Source organism: Passer montanus, unplaced genomic scaffold (genome assembly GCF_014805655.1).
Source record: "Passer montanus isolate IOZ18808 unplaced genomic scaffold, ASM1480565v1 scaffold173, whole genome shotgun sequence".
NCBI lineage: Eukaryota > Metazoa > Chordata > Aves > Passeriformes > Passeridae > Passer > Passer montanus.
This window is the reverse complement of record NW_024364604.1, coordinates 75316-89674: the sequence shown is the minus strand read 5'-3', so window position 1 is coordinate 89674 and position 14359 is coordinate 75316. Positions and strand designations below refer to the sequence as shown.

At 47.1% G+C, this 14359-nt stretch overlaps 2 protein-coding genes across 7 annotated transcripts in view; both read left to right on the top strand.

The window, feature by feature from the left end:
- LOC120500027 (endonuclease domain-containing 1 protein-like) overlaps positions 1 to 14359 on the top strand; it is a 114676-nt gene that overhangs the window by 57092 nt on the left and 43225 nt on the right. For 2 of the 6 annotated variants that reach the window (XM_039704371.1, XM_039704365.1), the window contains exon 1: positions 10139 to 10179. The exons of 1 other annotated variant lie outside the window; for it this stretch is intronic. The gene's annotated coding sequence lies outside the window, so the exon portion shown is untranslated. Of the gene's footprint in view, positions 1 to 2593; positions 2825 to 2938; positions 3534 to 4756; positions 4849 to 6288; positions 10180 to 14359 lie in introns of those variants that run through there. 3 more of the 6 variants (XM_039704362.1, XM_039704364.1, XM_039704363.1) reach the window with 3 other exon arrangements.
- Positions 10121 to 14359, top strand: part of LOC120500032 (endonuclease domain-containing 1 protein-like) — a 55950-nt gene continuing 51711 nt past the window's right edge. Inside the window, exon 1 of the mRNA XM_039704384.1 lies at positions 10121 to 10179. The gene's annotated coding sequence lies outside the window, so the exon portion shown is untranslated. The remainder of the gene's footprint in view (positions 10180 to 14359) is intronic.

Here is a 14359-nt window from a genome sequence, read left to right as displayed (position 1 = left end):
AAGGCAGTGGTGGAGTCACTATCCCTGGAAGGGTTCAAAAAACAAGTGGACCTGGCACTTCATTGTAGGGTTCAATGAGAATGTGGTGGTATTAAATCAAAGGTTGGACTCAATAATCTTGGAGGTCTTCTCCAACCTCAGTGGTTCTGTGGTTCTAGTCAACTAAAATCAGCTTTCACAGGACTTCCAGAGGCAGGGATGGAGCATACCCAGGTGTAATAAGCTGCAGGAGGGAAAAAAATGCAGATGCTTCATTCTTCTTGAAAACACTGCAGCAAGGCAAAATTCTGGACTTCTGCATGGCTGAAGGAAAAAGAGTTTGGTTCTGCCTGCACTTTAAAGCAGCTCTATTTTACCCATTCGTGTTTTGTGAGCCTGTGTGGAAGATTCCCAGGCAGCTGCACGCTCGGGGCAGAGCCCGGGGACACGGGCACAGCTCTGTCCTGCTGCTTCCTGCCTGCTCTGCTCCACACAGGCACTTTCTGGACAGAAAAGCTGCACAATAAATCCAGTGGTGATGTGGCCTGGCATGGTGACAGCTCTTCCAGTAACTGCAGGAACTGCCTGCTTGCAGAGGCCCAGCCTGCTCCGATGGGTTGTTTTCCTCAGAACTGTTGTTCTGCACCAGATGGGGCACACGGTGTCTTTGTGCCTCCCTCTGCCTTGCAGACACTTTGTGGTGCCTTCTGTGCCACTGCCCAGGGTGGTTTGTTCCCTTCTGAGAGGCTGTGATGGACCTGAGTGCTTCCCAGAAGATGTCACTTGGAGCAGGGCTGTGCAAACACTCCAGACTTGCTCTGCAGATGTGCTTCAGGTCTGATGTTTGTTCTGCCAGCTGAGATGAGGGGCTGCAGAGAGGTTTTGAAAAAAGGAAAAGAAAAAATCTGTTTGAAAGGGAGTAAATTGTCTAGAACACACTTCACTAGCAGATTTCCAGGAAACAGCCCTCTGTCAGACTTCTTAGAAGCTGTGCTGGCTCCAGGTGCTAAGTGCCAGGTCTGAATAGCCCATAATCAACTCAGTCCTTAACGTTAGGTTTGGAGACACACTTTTCCCCTAATTTGTAAATCCCACCTCAGCCAGAGCTAGCTGACAGGTGGGCAGATTTCCAGGCTCTTTGCAGGACCTTTGGGATGAATATTCAGCCTTTAGGTACTGATGTGCAGCTTCTGTCACATGCTGGTCTTGGTGCTGCTGCTGCTGAAATGAAGATTTGGTAACATCTTACGTGTTCTGCTGTCACAAGAGGGAGTTTTGCAGCAGTGCTGCCCTTGCTGGTGTGTCTGGATGTAGTCTTGCTGTGGGCAGAGCTCAGCAGACAGAACGTGTTAATAGAAGACAGCAGCACAAGCAGGATGAAGGTCCTTCATTCCTTGTTAAAGCCTTGTACATGTTGTTCAAGCTTGACTAACAAAATTCCTCTGAGTGACACTGCTGCAAGCAATTCTCTTGCTGTTGGTAGCACTGTAATAGAAAACAGAAGTGAGCATTTGAGTGACTCAAACCAAAGTCAAGGGTAAGAATAAGAAAAAAGCATCAACTGTTTAACAGGAAAAATAAAAACCCGACGTGGCTAGGTATTCTTCTGTGGCATTTCCAATTTATTGTTACAGGAATATCCTCCCAGCTAGACTCAAGCTCCCTCAGGAAGCTGGTTTCATATGGTGGTTTAGATTTAACTATTCATTGTCTAGCACCATTTGAAATCAGTGTTCTTGGAGGAAGAATGCCTGCCTTCATCAGGGAAACGGACCCTCAGGAGCCTCAGAGGAAAAGAAGAGAAAGTCAAGATCTTCCTTGTGTGGTTCTGCCATTCCAATTAACCTCCAGCACCAAACAAAGTCCCTCACTGGGACTCCAGGGGTCTGTGGCCCAGGTGACTCCTGGGAGAGCAATGCACAGAGTGATTTCAAAGGCAGAAATTCTGCTGGCATCATATTTATAATACTTGTGAGTAGTGAGCAGCAACTTCAGAACCCAAGAATATTTTGAGACAGAAAACTAAGCAAAAAAGTAAAATCCGTGATTGTAACTCAGAATTCAAGATGTTGATTTTAATGCCCTGATTAGTAAAAGCTGCCATAACTAGTTCATACAATATGGTGAGGAATGAGGAGGGAACTACATGTGCTCTAAATTCTTAACTCAAAACCTGTTTTCAGCCTTACCTAGATCTGTTTTTCTTACCACTTCATCACACTTGTAAATACTTTGTACATGTATCATACAAGACAGAGAATCGAATTTGAAACTGGTAGTTCTGCATTGAAGCACTGGGAGTTCTGGATGCTGTTTGCATCCCTCCTGTGTGTTTGGCTTTTTGTTGTGGCACGTTTGGCAGGTCAGAATGTGTTACTTATTTTGTGCGACAAGACCTGCCAGCATTCAGGTTGGTGGTTGGATGTGCTCATGGAAATGGCCAGCAACTGAGAATTAGACCACAGGTGGTTGGTGACATTGTCCAAGTCTGCTGAAATCTGGAGAAGATTTCAAGATTATATTTTTTTAAGTATTTCACTATATTTAAAAATGTGTGTACCTATTGGTTGACGTTGAAAATTTTCACTGTCTAAACCTCTGTTTTTCTTACCAGTGCTTTAATAAGAATTATATCAAGTATTTGGGGATTCTCCAATGTGAAATGCTGTCCAGCACATGACTCTTCATCCTTGCAGATCTCCATAACCCCTTTAGAGGATGACTGATTTCTTTTGGTGTTCAGAGTCAATAATAATTTCTAGCACCATTTGAAATCGGTTATAGTGATTGGGGAATTGCACCTCGTGAATTTTTGCAGAAGAGGCTCCGGAGAGAAGCTTTAATGGTATGGAAACAGGGAAGTGTGTTATTTTAGTGAATGGAATTGCAGAAATGCTACAAGTTTAAACTCTGGGAGATGGAGAAGTGTAAAAATGTATAACCCAAGATCTTGGTTTAGGTCCTGTGTGTGAAGATGATCCTTGGAATGGTTTGGAAAGCCTTACGGTGCTGAGAGGGAAGATGGTTTTCCCAGTGAGAATAACCAGTGTGGACTTTGGCTCAAAGAAGAAGAACCCCACCCTGTTGGCTTAATGATCTGTCTGTGAGGTATGAGGAAATAAAAGGAGCAGCAGGAAACCTTCCAATCTGCAGCTCTCTTACTCTGGACGTGCTGAAAGCAAGATCTCATGGAGGTTTTCCCTGCCAGCCTGAGAGCTTCTTCCATTCTCCTCTCGTACAGTCCTTACAGAGTAAGCCATAAACAACCTGAGTCACCTCTCCAAGGGTGTTCAATGTATATGAATTCCTCTGAAATTTCAGTTGTTCAGAGACACAGCTGGCTGGAGGCAGAGTCAGAGGTGGGTCCTGTCCCCAGTTCCAGCAGGATCTAATTATCCATGAAAACAATGTCTGAAAGTCATCCTTCAGTCAGCTGATCCTTTTACATCCAGCTTTTTGGGAGTTAATGCCACCAACTAACCTACAGCAAAACATCACACACCAGCCTGCAGCACAGCATCCCTGTAGCAGGGGATGTTTTCCTGGATATCCTGGTAAGTTCAGCAATGTACTACTTTTCCCACTATTCCATATGGGGTAACTAAGAAAAAGGGGTTCTGTAAACAAGTAGGACAACTTTGGAATATTTAGAGGAATTTCTAAGGTTATGGCTAGTTGTTGGATGCAAATCTACCTTCCTTTTATCCCCTTCAGATTTTTTTTATGTATATGATGACAGTATATTGAAAGTATATTGAAAGCTGGAGAAGGAATTTCGCCAAGGAGATGGAGTGACAGGACAAGGAGGAATGGCTTCGAACACAGAGCAGGGTTAGATTAGATTAGATAATTAGGAGTACATTTTTCCCTGTGGTGTTGGTGAGGCCCTGGCACAGGGTGCCCAGAGAAGCTGCGACTGCTCTTGGATCCCTGGAAGTGCCCAAGGCCAGGTTGGATGGGGCTTGAACAACCCAGGATATGGAAGGTGTCCTTGCCCATGGCAGGATGGGTTGGAATGAGATGGTCTTTATTTCTAAATAGGATAATCACAGACCAAAAGGGACTTTTGTGACCTCTTTCAAGTCTTTTGCTTCCCATCATTCATGACATCCACCCTCATGCTCTGTCTCTTTTCAGACAGAGCTTTGAGAAGTGGTGAGTCCTTTGTTTACTACCAAGGACTGTAGGTTAAGCCCTTAAATTAATGGAACAAATCATTGAAATATGGAAAATATAGACTGGCTAGCAGCATGGGGAGTTTGCAGCACGATGCAGAGCTCTGCATGTTTTAGGGGGTTTGACAGATGTTCTTGTGCAGGTTAAAAGCTGTGCAGAATTAAGTGGTGTTGGAAGCGTGACTTGAAATAATCACTGTGTTTTAAGTACATCCACTGCCTGAGTAGCTCCCATGCAGACAGTTGCTTAAATGATTTCTTGTGGGAAGTCCTTGAGGGAGCAGATGGATCTGTTTGGAGTTTTGCTGCTTATGCTGTGCGTGTAGGATTGAAATGTCAGGACTTCAAGGAAACTTGTTAGCACAGAAACTAATCTTAAGGTTCAAACCAGTTACAGAGTGGTGCAGAAACAAGTGAAGAAGGTTAATAATGTTTTAATTGTATCGAAAAGCAAGAGTTTCTTTGCACCATACAGTCAGAAAAATGGAGCTGCCAAGTGCTTGGATCTCATTAAAGTATTTTCAGATGTGAGCACTCCTGGTGGTGTGCCCGTGTGCTCCCACACAGGATTGTGTCCTGCTCATGGTGGATCTTCTTTACAGCAACAGGGGAAGAAAGGATGAAAAAAGGAAGAAAAATGCCTGATGAAAACAGAAGCATTTCAGCATAAAATATCTCTGAGGAAGAAGAAAGTGTATGTAACGAGTTGGTTTGGGTTTTTTGGGGGTTTTTTTGTTTGTTTGTTTGGTTTGTTTTGTTTTTTTTTTTATTTATGCAATTAAAAAGTTGAGTTGCTCTCAACTCCTGGCCTTTTAAAAAATTGAAACTACTGGAAGACAGGTCTTCCCTGTCAGATAGATTTGGGACATTTTTGCAGTTTTGCAAAATGGTGCCTACAAAACCTGCACCAGTTCTCAAAATTCCAGTCAGGTACCACAAGGGGTAACTTAAACGCTTTGTTTTCAAATCTGCTCCATCCTCCTGTTGACAGACCCTGCAGCAGTCACAAAATGCATCGTGCAGGGGGATTGTTTCCATGGCCAGAAAAGTTTGTCTCGTTGCCAGTGTTCTGGAATGATGTTAAAATGAAATCAACACTTGGACTAAGCCAAAAGCAGCACTGGAAGTCAACTGCTTCTCCCAAAAAACCCTCTCACTTCTGGATTAATATAAAATATGCTGGATGAGAGGGAGAGAAAGATGATGTCTGCTGGGAAATTTTTCATACAAAAATATTTCAGAAATGTCTGACAGTGTACACATTTTTTATTAATGAGTCCTGAAACCACTTCATTCTACTACTTCAAACTGAAATTTCAATTGTTGCAATTAATTTGTCTGAAATTTTTGTGATCTTGCATCACAGTCTCAAAATGTCAGGCTTCTACATAAGGATGTTCTGTGAAATCCACTGTATATTGGCAGTCTGGGAGGAAAATAAACCGATCATGCTGAGTAGGGCTTGGGGTGATAGTGAAAAACAGCTTTGTTTTCACAGCGAATAAATTGAGGGTCAGAACTATAATTTTCATTATAATTTAAAAAATATTCAACATTAATTGATAAAATATGCAGGCATAGGATGCTTATGAAAGAGTGGAACAGTAAATGAAGCAAAATTGTGATATTCTACAAGACGCTCACTGATTCCTTCAAGCCAGTTTGAGACTTCTTAACCAAAAATATCAGGGACTTCTTAACCAAAAGTTGTGTGGGATCTGCTGTGTCCTTAGCACACATTTCCAGTGGCAGAATGGGCAGCAGAGGTCTGAGGAGGATAAATGCAGGAATTGTGGCTTTTACTGCGGGCTGGTCGAGTCCTGCTGGGACCTTTGCTAAGTATGAAACGGCAGAGGCTTGTGTTGGCAGAGCTTTGCTGTGCAGTAAAACAGGCTGTTAGAGCTCACAGCAGTGTAAAGGTGCCAGCAGAGCAAATTCTTCCTTGTTTGGGTAATCCGTATGAAAATAGTGTTAGAATTTCTAACTATCTGGTGGATCAGATCCAGTGAGGGCAGTGAAGCCAGCCTGGGTGAAGCTGCCTGCAGCAATTGTCACTTTTCAGGTATCACTAGGACAGCTCTGCTCCCCTGGTTTCTGACAATGATCCATCAGACTGCTGGGTTCTCTTCTCCAGGTGCTGCAGGTGCATCTCCTCTGGAAGCATCCAGAACTTTGGGGTTTCAAGCAGAAAAGCTGGACCAGCTGTGTGCTTCACCTCTGCTGCTGAGCAAGGGGATGTTCAGTGGGTGCTGCTCAGTGTAATGGTTACAGACTCTGGGTCAGAAGATAGTCCCACTCAGCTCCTTGAAATAGGAGGCAAAAAATGTTTTCTCTGATGTCATTCTCAGTCTACTGGATCTCCAACAACTTTCCAAGAACAGTCCATGGAGAGATGTATGGCTGCCTGCTCTGCTGCCTGGATTGCTGGGTATTTTAAGTCCCCCTGTGTGCAGTTTCTGACTGTGCTGCCTTCTCAGCATCATGTCTGTCTCCTCTAGAGGATTCTTCTCCAGAGAACCTGCCATGGAAGCAGATGATCTGTCTTCAGTCCTGGGGGCAAATCAATAAAATCATTTTCTCTGTGTCAAAGAAGTTTTTTAAAGCCCCCTTGGCAAAAAAAGGAGAGGTGAGCCTTGGGATCGCAGAGATTTGAGTTCAGTATTTTGGTGCTAGTGAAAGTCACAAATGGTTTGGTTGGAAGGGACCTTAAAAATCATCCAGTTCCATCCCCCTGCCATGAGCAAGAACACTTTTCACCATCCCAGGTTGCTCCAAGCCCTGTCCAGCCTGGCCTTGGACATTTCCAGGGATCCAGGAGCAACCACAGCTTCTCTGGTCAACCTGTGCCAGGGCCTCACCACCCTCACAGGGAATAATTATTCACATATTGTTGCAGAGGAAAGTCTTTTTGGTCTCTGCTTTCCCAAAGCAATCAGTGTGTCAAGCCCTGTGTAACTCTGGCTGGATTCCAGCCTGGAAAGCCAGACACTGACCCTGATTTGGAGCAGCACAGCCTGGGATGAAGTGGCTGGGAAGGGGCATCAAAGCGCCGTGTGGAGGAGCTGGCTGTGACAACAGTTCACCAAGCAATGCATGGCAGAGCATGGACATCAAGAGGAATGTAAAGCAACTCTTTCAACCTCATTGCTTCAAATACCACAACTGTCATTCTTCTATAACGTTACTGCATAAAAACCCAGCGGGATTTATTTATAATTGATGATTTTATGTGGAGGATACTCCAATGCCACCGTGCGGATTAAATCCCAGGACAGACTGACAGCTGTAAAACCCATGAGCACAGGTGAGTGAGCTGGTCTGTTAGTGGCCTCCAGAGGAACACAAAGTGATTTGCTCTGTTGGATTTTGCCATGATTTAATCTTCAGTCTTGCCTGTCCTTACTGTGAAACAGACTGGGAAGAGAATGGCTTGATAGTTTCCCATATGGTTCATCATTGCTAAAAATGCCATGAGGTGATGGGATTGCCTGCTGCAAGCTGCCAAAATCCTTATGAATCCAAACCTGCTCAGAAATCACCTCTGGGAAAACCTAAATTTCTCAGGAAGTTCATGAGAATTATAATGGATTTCCAGGCTTCCAAATAAGTTGTCACGTAAAGACTCTCCACTATGTTTCCAGTGTGAGAACTGAAATCACAACTTGAAGGAAGGAGAAACTCAGTGCAAGTAAATTTTCAAGATTTCTCTATGCAAATCAAAATTCCAGTTGGAGAACTTTGGAGCGAAACAATGGTGTAAAAACCCCCACTTTTTAGTTGAGGTTAGCCTGGAAATTTTAAGGCGCTCATGAATAATTTATAAACCAGTCTTCCCACGGATGAGCAGCAGGACGAGAGCGTGGCTACGTTTGTCACTGTATTGAGACGTTTCCTGGCAATGGTGGAATTTTTATGGCGTTCTTTCTCATAATGGAGTTGTTGCTTAGCTTTTAATGTCCCAAATGTAAACAGATCTGAGGAAGCAGATCGTTAAAAACGTTTAGAAAGGGCGAATGAAAAAGTGAAGTACTTGCGTGCTGCGTTCCAAGCAAAGCCTATAAATCACCGCCATCGGAATTCTCTGACAAGGAGCAAATGGTTTTATGGACTCACAGAAATTGCATTGGGAGGAATAGTGAAAAGATTAATATTTTAAAATCATGGCAGAAGAGCAGAGGGAATAACCCGAGAGGTTTGAGAAGCTGTCCCGTGCTCTGTTTTAAATTGTAACACTTTGACTTAACAAATTCAAAATCAGATTCAAATCTGCTTTGCCATCTTCAGCTCCACAGTCTCTGAAGCCGTGGGACCAGTTGACTTCACTGCCTGGTGCTCCTTCATTAGCCAGGCTGGGAATGCTTAAATCCATGCAGAGGTTTTATGTGTGGAAGCAGCTCAGGAAAAAAGGGTAAAAAAAGCAGTTTTCGTTTGATTTTCAACCCTCAGAGCTGCTTTCTAAACTCAAATTTGGGTTTGCAGCTTTCGAGCCTTCAAGAGTCACTCCAGTGACCCATCCTGGGCAGGAAGCCGGGGATCCCGTGGGATGCAGGGGTGGAGATGGCAACCCCTGGAAGGTGCTGGTGCAGAGGGAAGGGTGAGTGCTCCTCGGCTGCCCTGGCCCAGCCAGCCCAGCAGATGTGAGATGCTGCCTTAGCACGGGCGGCAGCGGGAGCCGCGGTTGGGCTCGGCGGGAGAGGCCGTGGGTGGAGAGGAGCTGGCAGGGATCCCGGGAGCCGCTGGGAAGAGGCTGCGCGGGGGAGAGCGAGCTCACCACCCACCTCGGATGAAATCATGGAACGGGCGAGCGCGAGGAAAGGCTGGTGAGGAGAAGGAGACCTAAAAAAAAAGGGGGAGGACGGGAGAGGAAGGATGGTGGACCAGTGAGGAGAGTGGTTCCTGTCTGGTGGGTTCAAGGAGGATCTGGTTCTCACAGGAGTCAAAATAAGAGCAGGAATTTGTCACAGGAAGGTTTGCTCCAGCAGCATAGAAAAGAACTTTGATACCTGACCCCTTTGGTGGAAATGCATTATTAACGTGTCTGAATGGAGGAGTGATTGTTCCCAGGCAAGCTGCTGCTTCCCCAGTCTAACCTCTAACCAAGCTTGGACCAAGGAAGATGCATTCCTGGAATGAGGAGAAGGAGATCTCTGGAGCTGGCTGGTTGAAAACAATGTTTTTAAGGGCTCCTGAAAAAGGAACCTTACAGTGCCACTTTCGTTAAGCAAGAAGTGGGTTGCCTTGGTGTTCCCAGTTCAGTGGGCACATTGTCTCATCCTTACTGTGCAGGCCAACAAGGAAAAAGTCCAGTGTGGCTTCCTGTTGCACTTTGAGACTGAACATTGCCCAGCCCAGCGTGAACTCCTTGGATTTTTTCTCCCCAATACTTGTCTGATTTATGATAAATTACACCACTCATGACTGTTTCAATCCAATGAGAAGACCTTCAGTGTCTGTGTTTTCCACATGGATTTGTGTCCAAGCTGCCTTTCTGCAGCTAATCCCACATCATTTCTGGAGAGCTCAGGCAGGCGAGGAGCCAGTGGAAGGAGCGGGTGTGATCAGCACGAGGTTTTGTCCAGTGCACCCACTGAATACAGCCTGCATCTTCTGCTGGGTTTTGTTGGATCCTTTTCATTCCTTGGAAGCACAGTTCAGGACAAAACTGTCACAGTCTGACTTTAAGGAATGGGATTCTCAGCACTTCTGTCTCTGCTCCAGCCAGCGAAAACTGATGCGTAAGACTCCTTCTCCCTCCCTCCAACTCCAGTGGGTGCAAAGTTGTAACTGTTTCAGGAAAGATACAGCCAGAAAAAAAATAAAAACCAACCAAAAAACATTTCCCTAGCTCATTTTCTTTTCCCAGAAAACCAGATGGATGAATCATTACAACAGCAGCTGTGACAGGGGACCAGACAACAGACTGAGCCCAAAGCCCAACCCAGTTGAGGCAAGATGAAAAACTGTCCAAGGATTTACCAACCCTCCCTCCCACATCTGTTTAAAGGAGCAGGACTCCAGAATTAGGGTATGTGGATTTTTTTTGCATCCTGCATAGCAGCAAGAGCAGCCATTGCAGAGACCAGGGTGTCATAAATCCAACAGGATCTAGCAGTGAGGTCCAGTGAAGTAACATGATGGTGTGGTCAGTGGTGATCACCAAAACAGAATCACAGAATGGTTTGGATTGGAAGGGACCTTGGAAATCCCTTCGTTTCAACTTCCCAACAACTTCCACTAGACCATGGTGGTCCAAGCCCTGTCCAGCCTGACCTTGGGCACTTCCAAGGATGGGGCAGCCACAGCTTCTCTGGGCAGCCTATGCCAGGGTCTGACCACCCTCACAGGGAAGAATTTCTTCCCAGTATCCCACCTAACCCTGCCCTCTGGCACTGGGAAGCCATTTCCACTTGTTTTGTCACTCCATGCTGTTGTCCCAGGTCCCTCTCCAGCTCTCTTGGAGCACCTTAGGTACTGGAAGGGGCTCTCAGATTTTCCTGGAGCCTTTTTTTTTCCCAGCTGTCCCAGCCTGGCTCCAGAGCAGAGGGCCTGCATCCCTATAAGCATCTTCGTGGCCTCCTCCTGCTTCACTCCAGCTCATTCCTCTTCTTTCCTGTGTTGTGAGCCCTAGGGCTGGAGGCAGCTCTGCAGGTGAGATCTCACCTGAATGGAGAAGAGGGGCAGAATCCCCTCCCTGTCCTGCTGCCCACACTTGTGCAGCAGCCCAGGACTGGGGGTGTGTCTGGGCTGCCATCAGCCATTGCTGGGTCATGTTGAGCTTCTCATCCACCAACATCCCCAAATCCTTCTCCCCAGAGGTGCTCCCCATCCATTCTCTGTACCTGTTCTTGGAATTGCCCAAGCACAATATCCAGCTCCTTAGACCAGAGGGAGCAGCCTCAAGGCTCCATTTGTTTGTGGAGGCTTTCCTTTGCAGGCAGTTATTTGTGAGGTACATGGACATTCTCTTAATACAGCAGAATGCTGTGCATAAAATGCATCAAAATAACATCAGAAGTGACAAGGTTGAGGAAGCATTTAAAAGTTACGAGATGCCTGCCTTCAGGCTGCCCACAGAACCTCTGTGGGCGTGTGTGGTTCATCCTTAATTACATTTTTGGGAGGTATTTTTTACTCCAGAGGACACTGCCCTGCTCCCCGCATGCGATGCTGGTACTCACTTGCTGAAAAGCCACTCGGGGTTAGGGTGGATTTTTTCCTTCTTCATCTTCATTTCTGCAGCATCACAGTGCTTTGGCTGGAGCAATTGCTCTGATGACATTGATGACATCTTCTTTTCTTTTTTTTTTTCCTTTGGTGAGGCTCTATTGTGGTTTCTGCTTTACAAACAAAGAACCAGAGCACAAAGAAACGAAGGTCAAAGAATCTATTAATTTTGGGTGCCCAATCTGAAGTAGCCAGTGCAAGATATTCAGGACTCTGTGTTCAAAGCGCAGATTCCTCTCATGCCTTTCTTTGTTTTCTTCCAACCCCCTGCTTTGTTCATTGCCCTCTTCCAACTTCTGCCTCTTGGGCGCTGTAATTACGATTTTTAAATTCAAACGCTGCTCTTAGCTTTGGAGTGTTTTCATCGCTGACTGAAAAGCTGTAGCTGAGCTCCTCTAGGCAGCAAATGTTCCCTTTCTCTCAAGGTAAACAGCGAGTCAGGGAAGGTCACTGCAGGTAAAAAGCCACAGGTCTGGAAGAAGAGAGCAGGACATAATTCAAGCCTAAGTACTCATGAGCCATGTGGAGATCTCTTCACCTCTCCTGCCCTCTGCGGCTCCCATGAACCCTGTCACAGAGCAAGGGCAGCACAAAGAAGCTGGACCTGGGATAAAAAAAAACCTGGGGGTTACCTCAGGTGCTCAGGGCTTGGGTCCATTGTTGCTTTAGCAGAGGCAGCTATGGAGGAATTGTGTTTGGGGAAGCAGAGCAGACCACGGCAGGAGTGGGAGGGCAGAGGGAAGCCAGCGGTACCCAGCGTGTGCTTGTTGTGTTGGGAATAGCTTGTACTTGTGGGACTTGGTCAAATGCCAGGAAAACCCTGAGGGTGAGGCTGCAGTGCTCCTCTTGAGCTGTTCCAGCCCCTGGAGCCCTTGGGAGCAGCAGTGCTGAACACTGTGTGCTCTCAGCTGCCCCAGGCACAGCCGGATCCATCCGCACAAGGACACGTGTCCTGGGCTCCCTCCAAGCTGGAGCTTCCAGCACATCCACCTTTCATTTCTGCTGCAGGGTCCTCTGCCCAGGCAGGTTTTGTCTGACCATGTCCCATGTCTGGAAACACTCTCCAGCCTCAGCACCTCCCGTTTGGCTTTGGCAGAGGGAAGCAGTGGGGCACTGAGGGGAGGATTTGTGAGGCTGCATTAGCTGGTGGCTGGTGAGTCTGCAAAGCATCTGTCCCAAATGCAGGACAGCAGCTGGGGACATGAGCACAGCACCAGTGAGCTGAGACCTCAGCAGGCCCCTGGAGTGTGGGTTTGAGTAGGAGAGAGCTGAGAAGGACTTGGGAGCAGGAGGAGTGGTAATTCACCCTGGAAAAATGCCTGGATGGCTCCAAAGGGGACCTGGCACTCATCTGTCCAGGCATTTCCTGCTGCCACAGGGGATTCCTGTGCTCCTCCTTTGCTGCTTCTTCCACCTCTGGATCTCTGCATCACTGTTGCTGTTGGAAACACCAGCATTTCATAAGCTGGAGAGCTCAGGGCTGCAGAGACAGCACAAAAGCAGCTCGAGGACACACAGAAGCAGGAAAACCAATTTTTTTTAAATCAAACTTGCATAGTAATGTTGGGTCCAAGGAATATCTTAAGTCCAGCCTCCCACTCTGAGGAGGAACGTAGCCAGGGTGTCAGCCATGTTCTGGCCCTAGATCACCTAAGTATGGGGGTACAGTTTAGGTGGTCTGTGTCCCAGGGCAGCTGTGTCTCCCACATCCAGCCTGAGCCTCCTGTGTCCCACTTGCCACTGGTGCCCTTTGTCACAGTCCAGCACGATGGGGAGGAGTCTGGCTGTGTCTCTACACCCACCTTTCAGGTGTTTGTGGCCCGTTCTTACCCCACCATCAACTCCTCAGGGCTGTGCAGAGCTTTCTCCCCACTGTCAGCACCATTTGCTCATAGTGAAAGCAGAGAAACCCTCCTTCAAACCCTGCTGTGCTCCCCCAAAACCAGGGCAGCAGCCAGAGCATCCGTGGGCACACCTGGGGGGATGAGTCACCAGCAGCAGCATCTCCCACGGGACCAGCCCCACCCACGCTGGGGCCTTTCTGTCCCTGTGGAGGGGTCCAGAGAGCAGGTTTCAGCTCCCCCCAAACCAGACACCTCCAGAGTGCTGGACTGGGGAGATGGGAAGCCCTGGAGGGGGCAACTGAATCAGATTTCCTGCTAGACCCAGCCCCATCCAGGGGATAACATCCAGAGCATCCTGTGCTGCCCTTGGAGGGGGCAGCAGCAGGGTTGGCCAGGGGAAGGAGTTGGACACAGCACTCGTGTTTTCCAAGCTAGAAACCTTCCTACGTGCCAGTTCATGAGGATGAAGCTGTAAATCAGCAGGAAAAGCTTCTCAGTCATCACCATCACCATCTGGGGGAAAGAACTGTCTGGGAGGAAAGATAAGGGGTGCGTTGGTGGTCCTTCATTGTCCCCTTCCTCCAGGCTTCATGCTGGCGGTGTAATTAGTGATTAATATAAATATTTTCACTTTTAATTTCACAATGAATATGAGCAAGGCGAGCCCAGATGCAAATAGGAGCCGAGGCCCTTCTGCAGGGACCTCAGGGGACTCTCCAGCCACCTCACACTGAGTCACCACAGCCCCGGGAACCCCGTGGAGGGGACGGAGGGGTGACAAGGTAGAGCTGCCTATTGAAAAAAAAAGTCCCCAGTTTGTTGGTTTAGTAAGGAGGGGAAAAAATAGAAGTTAATGCTGCGACCTAGTGGAGAAAAACCAGACTTGCAGAGTCACGGCAGAGCTGATTCAGGCGAGGGGAAAGCAGAAGTTTGTGGAATTTGTGCCTGGTGGAGGCTGGACCGCAGAAAGCTGTGATAGTGCGGCTTATTTTTACAGGATTTCACACCTGAGAACGTGGTTTGTAGCCTGTTCAGGTTTCCAGACGGTGCTCAGCTTATCCCTACATGATCTGAGGTTGGAACTAGGTGATCTTTAAGGCCCCTTCCACCCCAAACCGTTCTGTGATTCTGAGTTTC